Source organism: Nycticebus coucang, chromosome 11 (assembly GCF_027406575.1).
Source record: "Nycticebus coucang isolate mNycCou1 chromosome 11, mNycCou1.pri, whole genome shotgun sequence".
In the NCBI taxonomy this organism is placed as follows: Eukaryota; Metazoa; Chordata; class Mammalia; order Primates; family Lorisidae; genus Nycticebus; species Nycticebus coucang.
Window position 1 is genome coordinate 17,144,340 of NC_069790.1, and position 26,274 is coordinate 17,170,613.

Consider the following 26,274-nt stretch of genomic DNA (forward strand, 5'->3'; position numbering starts at 1 on the left):
TGTATATGATCATTCCAGACAGTGATTCTGAAGTCCTTCCTGAATTTGAATACCATTTGGAAGAAATAGAAATGTTATTAAAACCATATATATCTTACAGCCCAATGTTATGATGTCTTCAATTCACTTTAAAATACTTCAGCCCAGACAACAAGATATAAGTGAATGTGGGTGTTAATTTTAATCTATGCCTTTGGGGCCGTCACTTATCCTAATGATAAATTTATACTCAAAGAGGAATCAGCTGGCTTTCAATCAGAAAGACTACATCTATCCAGAGGAGACAGCTATCTTTATCTTCAATCAAAAACTAGAAACCACTCATTTACATACTGGATATTGAAACAGATTTGTTTTCATGAAATTACTGGCTTGATAATTAGCATAAAGAATGTTAGAAATGGTTAAATAAGTTACACAAGTGGTACTAAGAGATGTGGGTTGAGTAAATAGATGTAGGTTACCCTTGTACACACCTGCATGCCTTTGTGATAGCCCCGAGAGCCTGATTCCCATCCCAATTATATCAAGGATAATGGCGTCTGTTGCCAATGTCCAGGTAAACTAAATTGTGCCATTGAACCATTGCTACACTTTCTTCGAGGGAACACTACATTCAAGATGTTTGCAGATCACATAGGAAATCCAAAAATGAAGCCTTCCCAGACCCACAGAATGAGTTGAGGGGTGGTTTATGTACCTGCTTCCTGAAAATGCTTATCTAATAAACGTTTGCTTATATGGCAGAATTTGTCCAGAGACCTTGATTTCTTTAAAAATACATCATAGAGGGGTAGCGCCTGTGGCTCAAAGGAGTAGGGCGCTGGAGGTGGTGGGTTCAAACCTGGCCCCAGCCAAAAACTGCAAAAAAAAAGCGCATATATATATCATAGAGGATTAGCTAACTAACACTCATTGCAAGATTCTTCACAAGTGGGTCACGTGGGGTGGCTTACACCTGTCATCCTAGCACTCTGGAAGGTCAAGGTGAACAGATTCCTTGAGCTCAGGAGCTTAGACCAGCCTCAGCTAGAGCAAGACCCTCTCTCTAAAAAAATAAAATAAAATACCTGGGCATTGTGACAGGCACCTGTGGTCCCAGCTATTCAGATGGCTGAGCCCAAAAGTTTGAGGTTGCTATGAGCTATGACACCATGGCACTCTACTGAGGCTGACAGAGCGAGACTCTCTGTCTCAAAAAAAAAAAAAATGTTGATTTTGTAACCTGAGACATTGCTGTATTCCTTGATCACTTCTAAAAGTTTTGTAGTAGAGTCCCTAGTGTTTTCCAGATATACTATCATAACATCTGTAAAGAGTGAAAGTTTGATCTCTTCTGACCCTATATGGATACCCTTGATCGCTTTTTCTTCCCTAATTGCGGTGGCTAAAACTTCCATTACAATGTCCAAAAGCAATAGAGACAATGGGCAGCCTTGTCTGGTTCCTGATCTGAGTGGAAATGATTCCAATTTAACTCCATTCAATATGATATTGGCTGTGGGTTTGCTGTAGATGGTCTCTATCATTTTAAGAAATGTCCCTTCTATACTGATTTTCCTAAGTGTTCTGATCATGAAGGGATGCTGGATATTATCACAAGCTTTTTCTGCATCAATCGAGAGAATTGTATGGTCTTTGTTTTTTAATTTGTTTATGTGCTGGATTACATTTATAGATTTACGTATATTGAACCAGCCTTGAGACCCTGGGATAAAACCAACTTGGTCATGATGTATAATTTGTTTGATGTGTTGCTGGATTCTGTTTGTTAGGGTCTTGTTGAATATTTTTGCATCTATATTAATTAGTGATATCAGTCTATAATTTTCTTTTCTTGTTGGGTCTTTTCCTGGTTTGGGGATCAGGGTGATGTTTGCTTCATAGAACTGGTTAGGTAGTCTTCCTTCTTTTTCTACCTTTTGGAACAGGTTGAGTAATATAGGTACTAATTCCTCTTAAAAGTTTGGTAGAATTCTGACGTGAAACCATCTGGTCCCGGGCTTTTCTTTTTAGGGAGGTTTTGTATGGTTGATGCTATTTCCGAACTTGATATGGGCCTGTTCAACATTTCCACTTGATTCAAAATCAACATTCATAAATCGGTAGCCTTTATACATACCAACAATAGTCAAGTTGAAAAAACAGTTAAGGACTCTATCCCATTCACAGTAGTGCTAAAGAAGATGAAATATTTGGGAATTTATCTAACAAAGGACATGAAAGATCTCTATAAAGAGAACTATGAAACTCTAAGAAAAGAAATAGCTGAAAATATTAACAAATGGAAAAATATACCATGCTCATGGCTGGGAAGAATCAACATTGTTAAAATGTCCATACTACCCAAAGCAATATATAATTTCAATGCAATCCCTATTAAAGCTCCACTGCCATACTTTAAAGATCTTGAAAAAAACAATACTTCATTTTATATGGAATCAGAAAAAACCTCAAATAGTCAAGACATTACTCAGAAATAAAAACAAAGCAGGAGGAATTACGCTACCACACTTCAGACTATACTACAAATCGATAGTGATCAAAACAGCATGGTATTGGCAGAAAAACAGAGAAGTAGATGTCTGGAACAGAATAGAGAACCAAGAGATGAACCCAGCTACTTAACATTATTTAATCTTTGACAAGCCAATTAAAAACATTCAGTGGGGAAAAGATTCCCTATTTAACAAATGGTGCTGGGTGAACTGGCTGGCAACCTGTAGAAGACTGAAACTGGACCCACACCTTTCACCATCAACTAAGATAGACTCTCACTGGATCAAAGATTTAAACTTAAGACATGAAACTATAAAAATACTAGAGGAGAGTGTAGAGAAAACCCTTCAAGAAATCGGTCTGGGCAAGTATTTTATGAGGAGGACCCCCCCCCCGGGCAATTGAAGCATCTTCAAAAATACATTACTGGGACTTGATCAAACTAAAAAGCTTCTGCACAGCCAAGAACACAGGAAGTAAAGCAAGCAAACAGCCCTCAGAATGGGAGAAGATATTTGCAGGTTATGTCTCTGACAAAGAGACATTAATAACCAGAATCCACAGAGAACTCAAACGCATTAGCAAGAAAAAAACAAGGGATCCCATAACAGGCTGGGCAAGGGATTTGAAGAGAAACTTCTCTGAAAAAGACAGGCACACGGCCTTCAGACATATGAAAAAATGCTCATCATCTTTAATCATCAGAGAAATGCAAATCAAAACTACTTTGAGATACCATCTAACTCCAGTGAGACTAGCCTATATCACAAAATCCCAAGACCAGAGATGTTGGTGTGGATGTGGAGAAAAGGGAACACTTTTGCACTGCTGGTGGGAATGCAAATTAATACATTCCTTTTGGAAAGAGATATGGAGAACACTTAGAGATCTAAAAATAGATCTGCCATTCAATCCTGTAATCCCTCTACTGGGCATATAGCCAGAAGACCAAAAAGCACATCATAACAAAGATATTTGTACCAGAATGTTTATTGCAGCCCAATTCATAATTACTAAGTCATGGAAGAAGCCCAAGTGCCCATTGATCCACGGATGGATTAATAAATTGTGGTATATGTACAGCATGGAATATTATGCAGCCTTAAAGAAAGATGGAGACTTTACCTCTTTCATGTTTACATGGATGGAGCTGGAACATATTCTTCTTAGTAAAGTGTCTCAAGAATGGAAGAAAAAGTATCCAATGTACTCAGCCCTACTATGAAACTAATTTAGGGTTTTCACATGAAAGCTATAACCCAGTTACAACCTAAGAATAGGGGGAAGGGGGAAAGGGAGGGGAGGGAGGAGGGAGGTGGGTAGAGGGAAGGGGATTGGTGGGATTACATCAGCAGTGCATCTTACAAGGGTATATGTGAAACTTGGTAAACGGTCTGTGAAGCTAGTAAATGATGCCCCATGATTATATCAATGTACACAGCTATGATTTAATAAAAATAAAATAAATAAATAAATAAAATAAAACAAACAAAAAAAAAATCATTCATAAGTAACCTGCTTTACTTTTACACACATTTGATGAACACAGTGATCTGAATGACCCAGCTTGAAAGACTATCCAAAGATAGGCTAAGTGACCTTTCTTCCTTGGACATAAACATCTAAATTATTCCATTTATCACATTCTTTGAGTGCTCGTTATCATGAAAACATTGCATTAGGCTTTACAGACTATTCAAAAGAAGTGTCTCTGCTCATGAAAAATCTTAAATTGAGTTGGAATTTGGTTCAGATATCCAGCATAACTAGAGAAGAACTATTTGGAAATACTCAAATTGGTTGATAGTCTAGTTTTGAAATTAACACATGTCATTGAATGAAGATGTTATAGAAGCTACTTTGTGCCTGGAACTGCAATTAGAAAAGGAAAAATAATGAAATATGTTTATAGAGATCAGCATGGGGTGGAGTATGTCAAAGGGATCTCTTGCAGAAAGAAACATGAATTGAATTTTGCCTGACATTTTGAATGGTAAGAGAGGTGGAGAGAACATTCCAGATTCAGAGTAGAGCAAGAGAGGAAGAAGGTAAGAATGAATGAACACAGGGAGTGAAGAGAACAAGAGAATGTGATGGAACTGATGAAACAGGAGCTGAGTGACAAATGAACTCAACAAGAGAGAAGAGAAATCATACATCAGGTCCATACGTCACCGATTCACTGAGACCTCACAAACCTTGGGGATGTAGGGATTAACATCCCTCTTTTACTGGGGAGACTAAAGTGCACGCACACACACACAAACTCTCCCCCAGCTAAGAAGTACCAAAGCAAGACTTTAGGAATAAAGTAGTAGTATTGCTCAAAAACGATTAAGCAGACTGCTCTGTGCCCTCTAGGCCAAGGGACCCTGACGTGACAGTAAACGAGGGTCACACGGTAGACAGCGGCTGGCTACATCTTGCCAACATGCCCTTTTGACCCACAGTTTTTGTTTCCATTGTTTACTTTTGTAGCTGTCCACACCTAAATAAGAGGATATTCCTCATAAAAATGCTGCCTGAGGGGCCACACTGGATCCGTGACCAGTGAGGACAGTATCAGAGACACAGCCGAGGGCGGCGTCCCCTTCTGGAAGTCAACTAGCTGCCCCTTCAGGAATCTGCGTTTGTAAGTATAGCATTTAGATCATTCTTTTGAGGAAAAAATTATGGATGAGCGTGAAAGAGGTAACAATATATGCCTGTTTCCCCAAAGGGTCTCTTTCCTCAGAAAGTCCCTTTCATCTCATGAAATTTCCCTTTTCTGTGAGGAATCAGCCCTGGATGGGGAAGAAATCCAGCCTCTTGGGCCAATATAGTCCTTTTCTTGCATAATTCATCTTAAAACACCCGTCACAGAGACTGGGCTGATAGACTCCTGCAGAGACAATGTAAATGAGCTCTGATAGACACATTAGAGCTATAGAAATCCGAAATAGTCCCATGTCTTACACTGTCAGACACATCTATGCAGGGAGGCAGGAAGATGCCAATTCCAAGTCTCAAAACAAATGGACCAGAAATCTCAGTTATGTCACAGAAACAGGAAAATCAGTGGTTAGAGGCTTGGCATGTCTGCAATTCTACTGCTGCCTTAATGCCATTTTTAGCCTCTGAAGGGAGAGTTTTTGATTTTTATTTTGAGGTGATACAAAATTGTTACACTGATCTTAAAATTGACTTCAAAAGATATTTTAGTCCTAAAGCAGCTGGTGTAAAATGCAGAAATTCCCATATACGACAGTTGTCTAAAACCTTTGAGTCTGTGTTCTAGACAAAAAGACATGTATTTTTATAAGTAGGATCAATAATTTTCTCTTCATCACCAAAAAGCATTATTTTAGCATCTAATTAAATCTGATGCTGTCCAAGGCACCTTACAAAGAGAATTGCCTGTATCGGCAGAGGTAACAGGAAAATAGAAAAAAAAAAAAAAAAAAACACACATACCCCTGTAATCTCATCCCATGATCAAAGAATGATCACTTTTTTAGTACCACTGACATTTTTTGTATGGACAGGTATTCATATCATAATCTGAGACAGTAATTTATGACGAACTCACACATGTTTGAGATGAATAAATTATAGAACAGATTTGTTTTTAAAAAGGAGCTAGTTGTTCTCTGCTTTGAGAATCCTGACAGTGAGGCATGTCCAGGCAGCCACCTGCTCTGACTGTGCCTTCCTGCTGAACCCACTACGGTTGTTTGCAAACTCTTTAATTACCTTGTTTCTTCACCCAAAGTGCAGTTTCACTGCTGGTCTTCCCAGCTGGGAGTATGGACGAAGTCTACACAGTATTTAATGCTCAGCTATTCCCAAGAGAGCTTCCCTGAAGTCTCTGCAGTATTAAGTGTTAACATTTACACAATCAACTTTCTGTATGTCAAGCAAAATATGACTACCTTATTGTTATTTTAATTTTAAATTTCTTTAAATGCAGAATGTTACATTTTTTCCATAGCTGTTTTAGCCTTCAAAATTTTCTTTTATGAATGTCTTTTGCCCCTTTTTATTGGAATAGTTTCTTACTAACTCACAAATGATCTTTAAAGACAAACACTTTCTGATAGATTTGTGATAGTTTATTTTGTTTGTTTTCTTGAGCCAGAGCCTTGTCTTGTCACGCCAGGTAGAATGGAACGGCATCATCATATTTCATTGCAACCTCAAACTCCTGGGCTCAAGCGATCCTCCTCCCTCAGCCTCCAGAGTAGCTGGGACTACAGGTGCCTTGCCTCATAACACCCAGCTAATTTTTCAGTTTTTAGTAGAGATGGGGTCTCAATCTTCCTCAGGCAGGTCTTGAACTCCTGAGCTCAGGCAAGTCAAGCAATCTCCCTGCCTTGGCCTCCCAGGATTACAAGAGTGAACCAGCACCGTAGGCCAATTTGTGATTTCTTATTAAAGGGTTTTTGATGCACAAAACTTTCATAGAATCTATCATTTCTCTTCTTTTCTTTGCATGTATGGCCAGAGAGTCCTTCTCTATGCAAAGATTCATTAAATGCATTCATCTGCACAGTATTTTCTTTCAATGTTCAAAATTTTGACTTTACTTGTGATCTATTTCACTGTACTAGATAAAGGTAAAGACTCTGTTGGGCTTTTTCCCCCCCAAATAGTTAACATCCTGAACATTATTTGTTGGATAATTAATCTTTCTCCATGTATATGTGGTGTTTTTCTATCAAATAATAAGTAGAATTTATTTTAAGATTTTTATTCTATTCCATTAAATTTTATCCATACGTTGTTTTAGTCATTATCACTTTGTTATGCATTGTCTTATTAGGGGAAATACTTCAACAGTACTTCTCTACTCAAACTCTTCTTTATTATTATTACCATTTGATTTCTCAAGAATAACTAGAAATACTTTTCAAGTTCTTAGGGGACTCTTCTTTGTATGTTGATCATCAGAAGCCTATAAGTTCATTTGAGTAAAACCAATATCTTTAAAAGAACGAGAATATGGCATATATAATTCACTGAAATATTTTATATTTGGAAATTTTTGTAGAAACAAAGATAGCCACCAATTACCTATAGTGTAGGTAGTCTTATCATCTCCATGTCAAGATGAGAAAACAAAAATTTTATTTATAATTTAGGCAATTATATAAATAATTAAAATTAGTCCATACTATTTGTGTGCTATTTTTGTCAGGTTTCAGTATCCGAGTCAAGATAACCTCATACTCCATAGCCTCATGGAATACATGGCTTTCTACATTTTATTTCAGGACTCTAGACTGTAGAGTACAGTGGAATTTTCTAGTAAAACTGAGTGGTTGTGAAGCCTTTTAAGATATTATTTTTTGATCTTTTATTCAACATTTAATGATGTTTTCTTCGTTTGGATATTTACTTGTTTATAGTTTCCATTTGTGATCATTTCCAAACATTTCTCCCCAAGAAAACCATACATTCTGTAGGAATTTATCACGTAACATTTTTCTTAGTGTTTGCTAATGGTTATTTTAATCTATACTGAATCCATGGTTTTATTCTTTTGAACAGAGAATGATCTTTTGTTGTTTATGTATTTCTTTTTCCAACACAAAGGAAAAACTGGCTGGTTATCTAATGCTAGGGTTACATCATTTCTCTCTCAGAATCCTGAAGATATTAAGTCCATTTCTTCTCAAATTGAGCATTAAAGAGCAAAAGCTTGAGGCCCACTGGAGCTGAGTTTGAAATGGTCATGGTCCTCCTTTCCACCTACCATTAGTGTGGGGACCTGGAGGCGTCTCTGAAGGTCAGACCATAACTACCAGTTCCATAGGCAACTCCACAGAGGTCATGCTCTAGCCAACATGCTCACCCTGGTTTGGTCTCTGCTGCCTCAGAAACCACGACAGTGAGAAGCAGGCTCCCCTCCCCTACCCACCATTGTCCCAGGTTGTTACTCCAAAAGCCAACAGTGACAGAAGAAACCTAGTGATTTAGTCAGAAAGGGCCAAAGTGTGCTGCTGTCGCAAACAGCCCCAAATCTCACAGGTCTATTTCTCTCTCAGACATGTCTCCTGCAGAGAATAACTCTCCTCGGTACGGCATGGATCCAGCTGCTTCATTCTTGAAGTAGTTCCTTCTCAACACACAGCCTTCTTTATAGAAGGTGGGTGAATGTGCCGGTGGGTCTCACACTTGTGTCCCTGATGCTTTTGTCACTTTACAAACAGTAAGAAGAGGGAGAGAGTGAAAGTATAATCCTCATATGTACCCAGAAGAAGAAAAGAATGAGAGAGGGGTGAGCAATGTGAGTCTTCAACTACGGCTGTGTTTCTGCTAGCCACACTGAATTTTGCAGCCAACCAATGAGTTGGAAAGTGCTCTCGCTGGATTCCTATGAATTTCTACTAATTTGTCTTGGCAAAGACAATGGATGATTCCATATTGCAAGATGAATAGTACAATTTTCCTCACTTAGCATCTTTAGACCTGTAATGGAGTAGGGAATGGAGAGTGAGGGGCTCGCTCCCAAATCTGGGTAGCCCTTGCTCACCTCTGCATAGAGAAACACCATTTCATACATGTGCCTGGGCTGTGTGCTAGGGAGCTTGCCTCCCAGTATTTCCACTCTTGTGTAATCCCCTCCCTTTGGGTGTGTGGGGGATTTTGATGACTTGATTCTAGGGAATAGAATTTATCAAAAGCGATTGAATACTATTTACAAAATTAGGTTATAAAAAACCCATCTTGCAACACTTGCCCAGTTGCTGAGGGAACATAGTTGCTGTGTTCTGAACTACCCTCCAGAGAAGGGCCTATGTCAAGGAGGGAGGCTCCTATCCAACAGCCTGCATGAAACGGAAGCCCAGGAGAAACTGAATACTTGAAAAACCACACAAGTGAATTTGGAAGTGAATGTTTCTCTACCAAACCTCCAGATATGACCCCAACTTGGGCTGACATCCTGGCTGTAATCAATGCCTGGAGGCAAAGGCAGGTGGCAAAGTGGCGGCCAAATTCCTAACCCATAACAGAAGTGGTCATTATTTTAAGCCAAGTCCTTTAATGACCAAAATAACCCCTCAGGAGACGGAGTTCAACCCCCAATGCCAGTATCTCTCCACCATATAGATGAATAAATACTCCTCTCACATCAAAAAATTTTAAAAATAAATAAATACATAAAATATTTTAAAAATAGACATATGTTTTAATAAACAGCATTGGGAAAACTGAATATTCACGTGTAAAAGAATAAAGTTGGACCTTAACCTTAAACCATATGCAAAAATAAACACAACAGGAATTAAAGTCCTAAAAATAGAGCTAAAACACTAAAACTGTTAGATTAAAAACGCAGGGGGAAAGCTTCATGAAATTGGATTTAGCAATGCTTTCTTGGATATGACACCAAAAGCACAGGTGGCTATAACAACAACAAAAATAGATACATTGAACTACATCAAAATGGAAAAGGTCATCCATTAAAGGACAAAATCAACAGAGTGAAAAGCAACTCACGGAACAGGAGGAAGTATTTTCAAATCATGTATCTGATAAGGGATTAATATGCAGACTATATAAAGAACTCCTACAACAAAAAATGATGACAAACCCACTTAAAAAATAGGAAAAATCTTTGAAGAGGCATTTCTTTAGAGGTCTACAAATGGCATATAAGCACATGAAAAATGTTCAACATCATGGTTAGGGAAACGCACATTAAAACCACAAGGAAATATCTACTTACACCTATTAGGATGGTCACTGTAAAAAAAAAATCAGAAATGTGGATAAATTGCTCCCATTGTAACCACTGTGTGCTGTTAGTAGGACTGAAAAATAGTGCAGCTATAGGGGAAAACAACAGTTTCTCAAAAAATTTCAAATAAGCTGAGCATGGTCACTCACTCTTATATTCCTAGCACTTTGGGAGGTTGAAGCCTGAGGCAAGAGGATCACTTGAGCTCAGGAGTTCAAAACCAGTCTGAGCAAGAGTGAGACCCCAACCCCACTAAAAATAGAAAAATCAGCCAGGCACTGTAGCAGACACAATTAGTCCCAGTTACTTAGGAGGCTGAGGCAGGAGAATCACTTGAGGCCAGGAGTTTGAGGTTGCTATGAGCTAGGCTGATGCCATAGCACTCTAGCCTGGGACAACAGAATGAGACACTGTGTTAAAAAACAAACAAACGAGAACAACAACAACAAAACCCTGCAAATACCAATTCCACTTCTGAGTGGAATGCATTTTCCATAGACAGAGAATGGGCCTCCGTTGCCAGGGAAAATAAGCAAAGAGTATACACAACCAAAAGAACTGCAAGCGGGGTCTTTAAGAGATATTTGTACTCTGATGTTCATAGTAGCATTATTCACAGTAACCAAAAGGTAGAGGCAACACAAGTATCCATCGATGGATGAGTGACTACTCAATACACAGTATCACAAAATGTGATATGTACAAAATGGGATGTTATGCAGCCACAAATAGGAAAGAAATTCTGATACATTCTACAACATGGATGAACCTGGAGGACATTATGCTATCCACTCAGAAATAAACAAATACTGTACGATCCTACTTATTAAGAGGTACCTAAATAGTCTAATTCATAAATTAAAAAATTAGGAGGGAGGAGGGTGGGGCCTTAGTGTGTGTCACACTTTATGGGGGCAAGACAGGATTGCAAGAGGGACTTTACCTAACAATTGCAATCAGTGTAACTGACTTATTGTACCCTCAATGAATCCCCAACAATAAAAAAAAAAAAAAAAATTAGAATGTTGGTTGCCAGGAGCTGAGAAGAGGAGGGGAACAGGGAGCTGTTGTCTAATGAGTAGAGAGTTTCAATTTTGCAAGATAAAAAAAGTTCTGCAGGTTGACTGCACAATGGGAATGGTACCTAACACTACTGAATCTCATTCTTTTTTTTTTTTTTTTAGAGATGGAGTCTCACTTTGTCACCCTCGGTAGAGTGCCATGGCATCATAGCTCACCGAAACCTCAAACTCTTGAGCTCAAGCTATCCTCTTGCCTCAGCCTCCAGAATAGCTGGGACTACAGGTGCCCACCACAATGCCCCACTAGTCTTTAGAGACAGGGGTCTCACTTTTGCTCAGGCTGTTCTCGAAATCCTGAGCTCAAGCAACCTTCCCACCTCAGCCTCCCAGAGTGCTAAGATTACAAGCGTAAGCCACTGGGCCCAGCCGGAATTTCATTCTTAAAAAATGGCTAAAATGGTCAATTTTACAATTAAATTTTTAAAATTGGGTATATAGGAGATAATGGGGACGGGGAGAATAAAAGGGCAGAAGGAAAGGGCATGCCTGTCTCCTCGCACTGTAGCATCTGCTATTGCCAGAACACCAACATTCTCTGGGTCCAGGGCTGCATTTTTTTGTTGTTAATTTCATGGACACTTTAGTGGGAAAACGGAGCAGAATTTTTAGGGAGTGAGCTAGGAACAGTGCTCCTGAGGAAGGAGGACAAGGGCTGAACCCCCAGGCTGCCAACTTGGTGCCATCCACATTAATTTTGTCCCAAAAGAATGCTTACACCTGGGGAGTAGAGACTACCCTACCAATCTACCAATCAGAACTCAGCAGGCCTTGCAGGGTGGCTCAGGCCTGTATTCCTGACACTCTGGGAGGCCAAGGTGGGCAGATCCCTTGAGCTCAGGAGTTTGAGACCATGGTGAGTAAGAAGAAGACCCCATCTCTACTAAAAATAGAAAAATTAGCTGGCATTGTGGCAGGCACCTGTGGTCCCCTGAACCATGAGGTAAGCCTGACCCAGGTGTTTTAAAGAGAACTTCAGCCATAACTCTGCCTTCCTTGCTTACTTGCCCTGGCAATGGAGGCCCATTCCCTGCCTATGGAGAATGCATCTTGCTCTGTAAGCCTATGTCTTGCTCTTACTCTGTAACCCTACCTTTCCCTTCCTCGATAAACTTTATTTCATGCTTGCCTTACTTTGGAGTGTCTGGTCATTTTTTGACCAAGAGCGTTCCAAGAACTGAGGACCCAGCAGCTGCCTGAAACCTTGACATTTTAGAAGACAAGGAAGTGGTTGAAACCCAACAGAAGGACTCAGTAGCTGTTAGCCAGCCATATTTCTAAGAACCATGCTCCCTTTAAAGTATGAATACATATATTTTTCAAAGTATTTATATATAGTTTAAAGTATATATAAAGTGTATGTATGTATACATATAGATAGCATTTTCTATCAATACTCATGTCCAATATCACATTGGACCACATAGGAAGTAATGCACATTGACTTGAAAGCTACCAATATGCCAGGGGGTTTTGATGGTATTCGTTTTCTTCCCAGATCTGATTCTAGACCTGTAAATCCACAATCTCTTCACCTTAATTACCCCCCTGCTTCCCGTTTTAAAGTCCAAACACGCTGAGTTAGAACAAGAGTCCAGGGATAGGACTAGGATTTGAGGCATTGTCCTAAGAATTCAGGCTCAAGTTGAATCTCCTCCTTCTTATTAGGGGTGTGTGTGTGTGTGTGTGTGTGTGTGTGTGTGTGTGTGTGTGTGTGTGTGTGTTGTGATTGCCGCTTACTCATCTTATTGGTGAATAAGGAATCCTCTCTGTACAGAGGGAGGGAGGGAGGGAGGAGAGCTTGTGGTTAGGTCATTCAGGGTCCTCCGGATTTTACAAAAATGTCAAGGTAGCACATAACGTTGAACTTTAATGTTAGGCCCTATATCCTTCTCTGTGTGTGTGTGTTGTCATACAGGCTGGGGTGAGGTGGGTGGGAGTGTGTGGAGAAGATGTGCAGCCACCAAGTGTTTGGAGAAGCCAAGGACCCTGGAGGGCTGGGTGTGAGCACATTCCCCTGCTCTGTCCACAGCCTCACCAGTGCTCCTCAGAGTGTGGGTGCCGACCAGGGCTGGTCCCCAGAGGACGTATCACCCAGCCGCAATGAGACAAGTACAAAAATCCAGACTAAGCCTTTCTATCCTTTGACAGCAAGTCAATAAACACCTAATGGCGCACGATTCTAGGCACACATATGAACCAACCACACCACGCTGGCTATGGTTTCACATCAAGGAGTGCTCAGGCCCATTGCCAACCAAATTGGAAATGTGAATGTTGGTTGAGAGTAGGCTTATTGCATTGATGGTTAAATCTGCTTCTGTGCCCCTATCCCCACTCCAATTAAGTATAAATACACATTTCAAGATTTGATGCCAAGCCATACAGGCTAGAGACAAGCCCTGCCACCCAGCAGTAAACACGTAGGGAAAGATTTAATGTAAACAGCAGCGGATGGCAGAGCTGATGATTTCTCATAAACTACCCGGACTAATTTAGAAAGAAAAAAAAAACGCAGAGAAGCCTTCAAGGAAGTAATAACCCAGAGGTAAAAAATATTGATTAGGGAAAAATATTATCTTAATCAAAATATGTCTTTTAGCTGGAAATTGTTAGGGCTTCAGAAAGAGAAAACAAAATATGTTCCTAAGATACACATTTTTTCTTGTGGTTTTTGTGGAATAATGAGCAAGACCATCACTCTTTCTGAAGTCTTTGCTGTGTAAATCAAAATAAAGGCTTTATTAATTCTATCAGAAATCTTATTTATTAGTCTGATAAGCAGCAGGCAATATTAACGATTTTTAAAATATCTCAGTATATACCTGTGAATTTTGGTATTTTTTGGTGATACAGCCTGATATATTTTACAGAGCTTGCACATACTGTATTTTCCTCTAACGAGCACTGGTTACTTCTAATTTTTTTCCATCTGTCTTTAGAGGCAAATAATTCAAAATAATTTGTTCCTGCCAGCATTTGTCTGGTGCTAAAGCAACTTCTTTTTAATCTCCTTTCAAGTTTAAGCTTTGACCTTTAAACATTACAATTGAACAATATTTGAATATGCCAAATGTTCTTTTATTTTTAGGAGACTATATCAATTCAAACTGAATCTGAATCTAAGTAGGTAAGAGCTACTTAAAATCCTAACACCTCCCCAGTTTTCCCTAAATCTTATAACATATGGCTGTTCTTAAAATTGTATATACCAAAATGTCGTTATTATTTTCATTTGCCATTTGGACACCAAGAAGTTCATTCCTAGGAGGAGCTGTCAGCACAAACACACGAGCCATTCTTCATTCTATCCATGGAGAAGCTGAAACGGGGCGCTAAGAAATGAGCTTAGAGTAATGGGGGAAAGCAAAATTAGAACATATTTTCTGACTATTCACTCTGGGTCCATGAACACAAAGGGAGAAGTTGATAAATTTTCCAATAAATTTAGTCATTATAGCCCAGCAAATTTAGGTGTAAGTGATGATCAATGACCCAGATCATTCAGGGACCCAAGCCCCTTAGAACATCAAATCCCCATTTCATGTATAAATACTGGCTGTCCCTACCACCTCCTTCACTGACCTATGCATTTTCCTCACTTTGCTTCTGAGCACATCTGCAAAACCTGTGTAAGTAAGAACAACTACAGTCTTGACTTTTGTACTGAAAGAAAAGGGAAAAGAAAGTGGAAGATTACTTTGAATCCAATCTTTTTTTCCCCCTCATCAAAATATGCAGTGAGCACCCCCTGTTGGCTGCCTAGCAGCAGGCAACCCACAAACACTCAGCCTTGATAGGACACAAAGCAAGAAACCAAAAGAACCAGTGGTGATTTGGACTCCTGTATCCAAAGGCGGAGGGGAAGAGGAAATCAATATTTGCTTAATGGAAAAGGACAACATTGATAGGAAAGGAAGTTTTATTCTCAAGCTTTTAATAGGGTATTATAAGCACCGGAGGGGGAAAAATTCTTTCTTCTCCTTTTTCTTTCTTCTTTTTAGGATTAAAGCTGAATTTATTTTCAGTGCTAGATGAGTAAGACTTTCTGAAAATAAAAGTGAGCAGAAAAACCCAAGAAATATATTTGCTTTTGCTAAAGCCACGTTAGGCTTTTTCGTTTGGGCTTTTCCTCATTCTATTCTATTCAAGTGCTAAGAAATCTGTAAATTCTGAACTTCCTGCTATATTTTCTAGTAGGGTGACCTGGGCGTTGACGGGAGGAAAACTGATTAGGAGAATGTATACGCACACACCTGTACTTTAATTTTGATATCCTAAGGACTGGGTTGATAAAAATAGATTTCCTTTATATTTATCCTAAGTTTCTTATGTTTCTAGCCCTTTGAGCCTACCTGCTAAAATCTGCCTTATTTACAGGGAAGCATAGATTTTACTTTAAAATCTTGTTTAAAAAGTACAACAGTGGTGTTTTTAAAATAACAGATAAATTGTCACTTCTTCCAGTAGAAGAATATGATAGATTTTTCTCCAAGAAATTTCTTGTCTTAGAAAATTTCAATGTTTGCACTTTTATTATCAATTATATATCTGTCTAATTGTAAATTTTAAATATATGATTAACAGGTGGCATGGTAAGAACACTAGACTAAGAATCAAAGCATCTGGGTTCTAATCCTGGCTCTGCCACATTCTATCCCCGTAACTATGCAGGCCATTTAACCTCCCTGAGTCTCAATTTCCTCCTATGAGACATGGAAGTCATTAATTTGATCTTCAATTCATTATAGGGAATGTTAATTATGTACCTACCAATGCATTGCCACGGGCTTACCTGTCAATGCTGTCTTAGAGAGACACTAATGACTATTGTTCAGGGAAATAGTAAGTTAGAATTGAGCTTCTGCTGTGTCCTGATTATTGTTATTACCAGTGACTTGGCTCACAGGAACACATAGAAGCTTGGCTCTGGTGTCAGACAGACTGGATCTCAATCTTTTTTTTTTTTTTTTTGGTTTATGTATTTCTTTTTCCATTTTTATTTTTTTATTGTTGGGGATTCATTGAGGGTACAATAAACCAGGTTACACTGATTGCATTTGTTAGGTAAAGTCCCTCTTGCAATCATGTCTTGCCCCCAGAAGGTGTGGCACACACCAAGGCCCCATCCCCCTCCCTCCTTCCCTCTCTCTTATCTCTGCCATTTTCCATCTGTGTGACCTTGGAGAAACTAGTGGTATTTCAGAAACTCTGTTTCTTGATATGGAAACACTGAGTTGTTTCTCTCAAGTCACATAAATGGAAATGGCAGAGACAGAACTGAACCAAATCATGCTCTTGAAGACTGCACATCTAAAAGGGAAACGAACACAAACAAAAAATTACAGTGCTGTCCAACTCTGTTCCTTCATTTTTCATTCTACTCCTTGGAGGGCCCTGAATGTCATGCTAAAGAGTTTAGACTTTGTCCTTTAGATAAAGGGTAGTTAGTAGAATCTTTTCAGTAAGGACATGACATGATCTAGACTAAATCAGAATGTTAAGAGAATTTAAGACAACCATATACGAATGTAACACATTTGTATAAATTATTATGACCATATTTATCCTATGTGCTCATAGAAGGAAAAGACCCACACACTGTACCTCTTACTCTGATGTGGTCAACTGTGTTCTAAGGTCATGTCCTATAAGGATACAGTAAGACTGCTCCCCTACAAGAAATTAGTAATTGGAAACCGAGTCTTAATCAGTGGCCACAGGTCAACCTTTCCTGTTTTCCGTCATCTCTTCCTTTGGCCTGGATTCTAAGAAAAGCTTGAGAATTATCTATAATGATGTGAAAAAACAGTCTTGGCCGAGAGAGAAGGCAGGGCTGGGCAGCCAGTCTTTCCTAACTAAAAATTCTCTCTCCACTCAGCCTTGAAACATATCAATGTGATAAAGTTGCTGCCAGATGTGTGAAGAGAATGATAAGGTTAATTTTGTTGTCTTAAAGAAGAGGCACCAATCTATTGTTGCTATAAAGCAAATACAAATCAGCAATGGCACTAAACTGAGCTCAATATCTAGTCCTTGACAATAAATGGGAATATGTTCCACTTAACATGCCATCTCACTAGTTAATTTATTGCCAAAATGTGACAGAGTTATGTCAAACTTCGGTTATAATACCTAGTGCATGCAATTCCTGCTATCTGACTTTTTTCCCTTAGCGTTCATTTTGGGATGGGGTAAGGAAGCAGAGAGCTTGCTTACTATAAAAGGTCAGTGTGCAGTGACTACAGCTTTTCTAAATCTGGGTCACAGGTTTATAAAAGGCCTATGATCCATCAAAAGACTTCTCTGAGTCTACAGAATGAAAAGAATGTAGAAAAACTATTGTTCAGGGAAATGCTTTGCCTGTTAATAAGATGCAGCCTTTTCAATTATTAACTTATTCTGTAATGCAATCACCCAACTAGAACTCTCTACTTAGAAGTGTATGTCTTTGGAATGTTACATACTCTTTTCAAAATAGTATGTCTTCTGTTTCTGAAAAATTCATTTCTCTCCTGGATTAGAAAGCCGAGTCACTTCCCTACTAAGGGCAGGCCCCTCCTCCAGAAGAGCTGTTTGGCTCCATTTTAACTATCCTGGCAGGTGGTGGCCTGGTTTTTAATTCCTTGAAACCTGCAAATGTACTCTCTACCCTCAATGAGGCTCTTAGCTCAAAATGTATTTCTTTAGAAAGACTCGCTGAGAAGAAGTAGGAAAAAAATTTTTTAAAGAACCACCACAAAGCCATGTACTCAAGCAGTCGCGTTCAAGCACCACTTAAAGGCGATGAGCTGAGCCCAAGAGATCAGGATTTGATGTCTGACGTGGCCACTCTGTAGCTCCATAATCAAGGGCTGCCCAAGGCTGAGCGTCTGGGCTCAGGGCTCTGGGTTAGTGTCAATTATTGAAGGAGCTGGGGAGGAAGAGAGGAAATAGGAAGGGCAGGCTATTTCTATGAAGAGGAGAGAATTGATACCAGCACTGGAGTGGAAATCGTAATGAAGGAAGCGGCCATGTGGTTGGTTGGCAAGGCCGTGACGGGAGGAGTCAGACCCTGCAAAGCACTGGCAGCAGATGGGACTGAGCCCCACACTCTTGCTAGGATTTGGTGATGGGAGGGGTGATCTATCAGAGGCTCTTATGTGCATTGTTTATTCTAGGGTTTTTGACACTATAGGGAATGCCAAACTTCACCCTGCAGAAAATATTATAGGAAAACTCCTGCATTGAACTATGCAGGTTGAATATTTCTGACTACAGTGAAAGGAAAATTGTGATAATGCAGGGTAATCGTTGACCAAAGAAAGAAAAAGTATTGAACGATAGAATAGAAGAGGCCTTGGGAGGCCCCCGAGGCTGAGCCTATCCCATCAGCTCTTTGAACCTGACAGCACTTCCCATATATAATGGGATTAGCTACAAACATGTCTGCACCTGAAAGCCACATGAGGGTAGGGAATCTTGGGCTGTCGTCTTTATATTATCCGTGCTTAGAATTGGGCCTGATCGACAGTGGTTAACATTTGTTGAGAAGCCTTGAAACACAAATGTGTGAATTAGGTTCATACTAACTGACTGAAACCCTGGTTTCTGCACAATTATAATAATCAACTATGAAGGTGGTGGTAGGGGTAATAGTGTGTGTTGGGGGTGGAAGGGGGCTTGGGGGTCAGGTTGGGCTTTTTTCTTTTATTTCTGCCTAGCTTTCTGTATGGCAATAATTTCCATCATCCAAGTCCAGATGCAATGGGTGTTGATATCTCCCTTTGTGTGGAGAGCTAACACCTACTTCAGGGGGCTCTTATGTTTCTTTGTGGGTGTTGCCTCCCTCCTCAGGGAAATGCCAAGACACATGCAGTTTCTTCCTAACAGATGCTCAGCAAGGGATCTGGTAACTGCTGTTAGAAGGAGGTTCTCACTGCGCCTTCGTGCCGGACACGTAACACAATTTCTCAGCACAGGGACTGCGTGGGCCTGGCCAGACTGGAGCCAGGAAGGGCCCAGGAGCTGAGGCTGGATGCTGCTCATGGAACCAGATGCTGGAGCTGGGACTGGACAGCTGGGCCCGGAGCTTCTCCCAACTTCCTACCAGATGGTGTCTCTGCCCTCAATTTAGAGAACTCCCTTCTGGTCTTCAGGTTAGAGAGCTTTTTGTGTCTTATTCTTCACTCCTCCTTCTTGTTCTTCTGAAGTCTGGGCAATTGCAAAGGAAAAGCCAAGACTTTGCGTTTTTGCTGTACCATTCCTTTCCTGAGGAAATGAGTGAAGAATGCCCAGCTGGCTGAATGGGGGAGAAACGGGGTAGAAGAACAGGTGCAAAGGAATGAAAGGACATGTAAACTAATCCCTACAATGTGTGTGTGTGTGTGTGTATACATATATATATATATTTTTTTTTTTTTGAGGCAGAGTTTCACTTGGTCACCCTCAGTAGAGTGCTGTGACATCTTAGCTCACAGCAACCTCAAACTCTTGGGCTTAAGCGATTCTCTTGCTTCAGCCTCCCAAGTAGCTGGGACAACACATGCCCCCCACAAGATGCCTGGCTATTTTTAAGAGGCAGGGTCTCACTCTTGCTCAGGCTGGTCTCGAACTTGTGAGTTTAGGCAATCCACCCTCGGCCACCTTCCAAGTGCTGGGATTACAGACGTGAGCCACCGACCCAGCCACCTATAATATTCTTAAAATATACTATCTTGTTATAGAAGTCACCGAGCAGCCTATATGTCCCTGGATGAGAGCCTATATTAATACTTATTGATATTTCCAATACAGCCACAGACATGGGATCTTGCAACCCCAGTATCAAGCCCTTTGTGTCCATCTGTTTATCATATTATCAGGACTCTTCCACATGCAAATGAGAAAACTCAATTCAAAACTGTGGAAAGCAGATTCTCTTGTGTACTTGGTAAATACGAGACACATTTAGAATCCTTCACAGCCTGATTTAGTAGCTCAAGTGTTGCTCCCAGGGCTTTCTCCATCCTCTGCCACCCCTCAGTGGAGTTTGGCTTTGTTACTCAACCATCTTTCCCCACACCAGCAAGAGGAAGATGGCTATGAACAGTCCAGATGAGCCCGGAAAAAGAGGTTATCCTCCACACTCAGTCTGGAGGAGAAGTTGTGATGATCGTAGACCTTGAGTTAAAAGTTCTTACCTAGAAGAATTACTGTGTCCAAGAAAAGCTACGAGGAGCTCAGCTTGCCCTCACGCCGACCTTGAAGGGTGGAAATGGAAAAGCAAAACACTATGACTGAGCCTCACCAGAAACTGAGATCTAAGGTAAAAAAATTGAAAAAACGTTCTAGAAAGTGAAAAACTAGAGTTATCCCATTCTATTTCACTTGCCTTGTTATTTACTTGTCGATAATTATGATCAGCACTTTCCAAATTGCAGATCATGAAATCAGCTGAATGAGGAGAGTCTAGAATATCGTAGTTTAGTACAGAATCAAAAAGAACAAAAAAATTGGTGATGTCAGTGGGCATCACTTATACTAAAGGAAAGCATTATTTCACAGAAATTTTGTTTCAATTATCTTCATGTGCATGTATATGTGTGTGTATATATATACATACACACTCTCAGTATATAGATCAATAACTAGGTTATGATATTAGAATGAGTTTCTTACTGTGGGATGTGGTAGGTAAAAAAAATAACAAAAAACAAAACAAAACCTTTATAATACACTCAGTTGATCCAACTATGAGTAAGACTTTCAAGTACACCCTTAATTCTTTGGAAGATGAAATTAATTCTACTCATCACTTACACTGATAAACTACTCTCACTGACAAACTGGATTTGCTCTCCGTATTTAATTATTTTGTGTCAATATGTTTCTAAAGGCTTTGGCTGTGAAAATCTTGAAACAAAAAATCCCTATGAACCTAACATTAAGTGCCAATGTAAGTAATATACTTTATCAAATGACTGCAAGAAGTGGGGTTCAGTGGCACATGCCTGCAGTCCCAGTTACTTGGGATGGTGAGGTGGGAGGTCACCTGAGCCCAGGAGTCTGAAGCTGCAGTGCACTATAATCATACCTGTGAATGGCCATTGCATTCTAAGCTGGGCAGCACAGCGAGACTCTGTCTATAAAAAAGAAAGGAAGGAAGGAAGGGAAAGAGGAAAGAGAGAGGAAGAAAAGAAAAAAACTGACTAACAGCTGAATGATCATCTGATTGAAGACTGACAATTTACAAAGATTCAAAAAAACTGTTTCCAAGTCACAACTGTTTTGAGGGCTAAGTTACTTGTTAAGTTATCTCATAATTTACTGATAAAAGATACATAGTAAAATAAATTGTTTTAATCATCAAATGACAGCCTGGTTATTATAGGCAGCATTAGACACTGAAAGCAACTTGCTCAACTTAAGAGTCGAAGTAAATACCCATATGTTTGTGGAATAATACCCTAGTGTCTTAAAAAAGCTCCAGGCGGTGCCTGTGGCTCAAAGAGGTAGGGCACCGGCCCCATGTGTCTGAGGTGGTAGGTTCAAACTCAGCCCTGGCCAAAAAACTGCAAAATAAATAAATAAAACTCCAGTTTCCCAGGGTCCCAAACTCCTCTCCAAAGATAGAAGGACAATCCTATTTTTATTAAAGATGTTGTAGCTTCGTGGCAACCAGATGTAGGTAAACTGGCAGCTTAAGCTGCCTAAAATCCTAAGAAATTTGCGACAAATTCAAACCAGAAGTAGAGACTATACCTTTGGAAGAAACGAATTTTTTTTTGAGACATAGTCTCTCTATGTCACCCTGGGTAGAGTGCTGTGGCGTCACAGTTCACACCTCAAACTCTTGGGCTTAAGTGATTCTCTTGCCTCGGCCTCCCAATTAGCTCGGGATTACAGGCACCCTCCACAATGCTCGTCTATTTTTTTGTTGCAGTTGTCATTGTTGTTTAGCTGGCCCAGGCCGGGGTTTAAACCCATCAGCCCCAGTATATGTGGCCGGCGCCTTACCCACAAGCTACAGGCACTGAGCCAAGACTAATTTTTTCTTTATCAATATACAGAACTTGTACATATTTATAAGGTACATGTGATATTTTGATACATACATACAATATATAATGATCAAATCTGGGGGTTTAGGGTATCTATCACCTCAAACATTTACCTTTTTGTCTTATACATATTTCAACTCTTGTAGCTATTTTGAAATATACAATATATACATGTTGAGACCTCAGAGTATGAAGTATATATACCACAGTTCTTTATTCATTCACCCATTGATGGACACTTATATAAGCAATGAACGATTCCCTATTTTGGCGCTGATGAATAGGGCTGTAAGGAACAGGTATTCTTATGATATACTAATTTCCTTTCTTTTGGATAAATACTCAGTGCTGAGATTGCCGCATCATATAGTAGATCTGTGTTTAGTGTTTTGAGAAACTCCAATCTGTTTTCCATAGTGACTGTATTAATTGACGTACCTACCAACGGTGTACCAGAGTTCCAGTTTTTCCGCATTCTTTGCAGCACTTACTTTTTGTCTTTTTGATAACAGTCATTCTAACTGGGTGTGATGATATTTCATTGTGGTCTTGGTTTGCATCTTCCTGTTGATTGCATTTTTAAAATATATCTGTTGGCCATTCCTTTGAGAAATGTCTATCCAGATCCGTGCCCTACTCTTTAATGTTTGTTTATTTTTTTCTTTTTTACTGTTGGTTATTTGAGTTCCCTGTGTATTCTGTATATTAGCCCCTTGTCAGATGAAGAGTTCGCAAATGTTTTCTCCCATTCCAAGGTTTCCTCTTCACTCTGTTGATTGTTTCCTTTGCTGCGCAGACATTTTTTAGTTTACTACCGTCCTATTTGGCTATTTTTGTTTTGGTTTGGTAGACAATTTTTATTTTTGTTGTGAAGGCAATGTGAGTAACAATTCTGAAGCCTGAGACTTTAGCAACTAAGTATGGGAGTGGGGTGGGGTACAGGAGACAGGGAGGTTCTTTAGAAAAAGGTCCAGGGATTAGAGAGGGTGGGAGCCTTCTGCGTTATTCTGTGCAGCTGGAGAAGAGAGCAGGAGAGGACGTGGTAGCACACGAAGCTGGAAAGGTGCTGAAGAAGAATCAACTGAATTTCATCCCAAGAGCAATGGAGAGCCAGTTTCAGAGGAAACATACCACCACCTGTCCTTTCTAAAATATCACTCCAGCTGCAACAGTGCAGAGGGACAGGGATGGAAGCAGGGACCAAGTAGGAGGCTGTTGTAATACTCTAGAGGAGGGTGGATAGTGAATTGAACCAGGAAGGCACAGCGGGGATGCAGAGAAGGGCACAGAGCCAAATTAATGGAACTCGGTGACATGTTGAGACCTGAGAGTATGGATGAGTGAGCAGCTGGGGGATACTCCCAGCTTTCTGCTCTGGGCAGGTAGGTGGTGCCAGTCACAGAGAAAGGAAACTCCGGAGGAGATTTTCAAGAAGAGATCATGGACTCAGTTTGGGATCTATCCTCAACAAGGGGAGGAGAAAATAGAAAAACTTACAATAAGATGCAGCAGTCATCACCTTGACTCTGAATTTGGTTAAATGTTCTAACACTGTGTATTTAGCAGAACTGTCTCTTAATCTTTGCACTCGTGTGCTTGCTACATGCTGATCGTTAAATACACGACTATCGTCTGTGTAAACGGGTAGTAGAAAATATGCTTTTTCAGCAGTTTTGTAATTTCAAAATAAATTACATAGTAATAATACACTATTAATATCCAGCAAACTGCCGAAGAATTAACTCATCCAACCTCCAGGAAAAACTGCTAATCTATTTAATCTTTTGCATGGGCTAGAAAAAATACTCCCAGAAAAGTTTTTAATAAACAATGAGAACGTTTTGATAGTTTTAATAAACAATGAGAAAAGAGCATGATAAAGCACACTTTACTATAACAATATTAACTACAGCTCACCAGGTTTGGTGTATACAAATGCTGATAACTCATACTTGGAATGAAGGATAGCTTCCCGACACTTAAGTGGCAGTGGTGTTAAGCAAGGTGTAAAAAACCCATTTCTTGTTTAAAGTTGGGAGAGGGCTTTCTGGTTAAAAGACGTAGTATCTACTTGGGACTTGGGAGTCATTCTGGTATCATTTCTAAGAGTTTCAGAGAGGCTAGCCCAAAGCATAGAATGTAGTTATGTGCAAACACAAAAAGCCATTATTATAGAATGAGATGACTGTTTGGGTTTGCAGATGGACTAAAGATTTGGGGGTTTTTTTGTTTGTTTGTTTTGTTTTGTTTTTTGAGACAGAGTTTCACTTTGTTGCCCTTGGTAGAGTGCTGCGGCATCACAGCTCACAGCAACCTCAAACTCTTGGACTTCGGCGATTCATTACCTCAGCCTCCCAAATAGCTGGGACTACAGGCACCTCTCACCATGCCCAGGTATTTTGTTGTCGTTGCAGTTGTCATTGTTGTTTTAGCCGGCCCAGGCTGGTTCAAACCCTCCAGCCTTGGTGTATGTGGCCAACACTCTACCCACTGAGCTACGGGAGCTGCCCGAACTAAAGGCATTGATTGATCTTTCAGCCATTTACAGCAATGTGGCGTTGGGACCACAGCTAACAACTGTTACCATAAATCCTTTCTCACTATGAAATTACACTGAGATTAGGCCAGATCAACAAAGATTCTCCCTATTAAAGTGTGAATATTTTCTTCAATCCTGCAGTTTAGTGTCAGAGTCTTAGATAATAGTTGCAAATTGTGGACTAGTTTGCAAACTTGGCAACATTTTAGATCACTAGAAAAATACAGATATGTAGTTTTTATTTCAGTTTGCTAGTGAAAGAGGAAAGATTTCCAACCACTGTATGATGGGAACTCAAAGAAAGTAGAAATTCAGTGCTCTGAGAAAAGACTGTATCTTAATTTGGCAAGGATTATACTAAAAAAAATTATGTTCAAGTCTTGGTTGTTCAGTGCTTTATTCTTTTCTATTGAAATGCAAGAGCCTTCTCTCCCAATCACATGCCACTTAAGCAAATATGACTATTCCCTCAAGGAATACTTACCGCAGTAGGAATACTCCCAGGTGCTTGGCTGGCTGCCTGGTTGACCTCAGGATTCTCCTGAAGACTTTCTCCTTCACAGCCATAGATCAGATCAACCCAAAGCTACTACTCTCCTGACTAGTCCCCAAACCACGCAATTGACCCAATATCTCTAAGGGCCTCAGTATCGCAGTTTTTCTTGAACTTGAAGCCATCTTTCAAAATGGCTCCTGGCCCTGAATCTGGCTGATCTCTGATTGCCCTTCTGAAACCTAGCAAAGAAGGTATTGTAGAATGAATTATTGGCTATAATTCAGCTACTATTGGAAGAGTGACAAAGTCCTGGTCTTTGTCAGTGACACATGCAGCTGAGGGACCATATCAAGGAAAGGTGAGAGTGAAGATCATATGTATCATCCAAATAGCGGTGAATTCCTCCCTGTTTCCATCTATTGTGAGATACCGTTCCTTAATCCCCTAGGGCTGGGAACTAAGACCGTTTCCCTGGTTACCAAAGCCCACTTACTAGAGCAAAGGGCAGGGAAAATATGACATAAAAATTGCTATGAGGAGAAAACCACCATGTGTGCACGTGTGTGTACACAATCAGTTAGGGGCCTTTGCCCGTTAGCAGCAGAAAACTAATTTGAACTTGTTTCAACAGGAAAACAAAACATTCCTGGGACATCTCATAGAATCCAAGGCATCAGAAAATAGTTTGATCTCTTTCAGTTTTAATTCCAAAAAATCCCAGGGAAGGAATGAAGATCAATAATTGTATCCAGTAAGTGGAAAGTCTGTAGGTACCTCGTAGGCTGTGAATGGGGCACTGGGGTTGGTAGGGAGCCACTTCTAGAAAAAGGGTGTGGGGCAGACAATCCCATAGATGCCTGCCACAACACAGCACAATGAAAAGATGTGAGGGATGTCTCTGGAATGGAGTGGGGAGA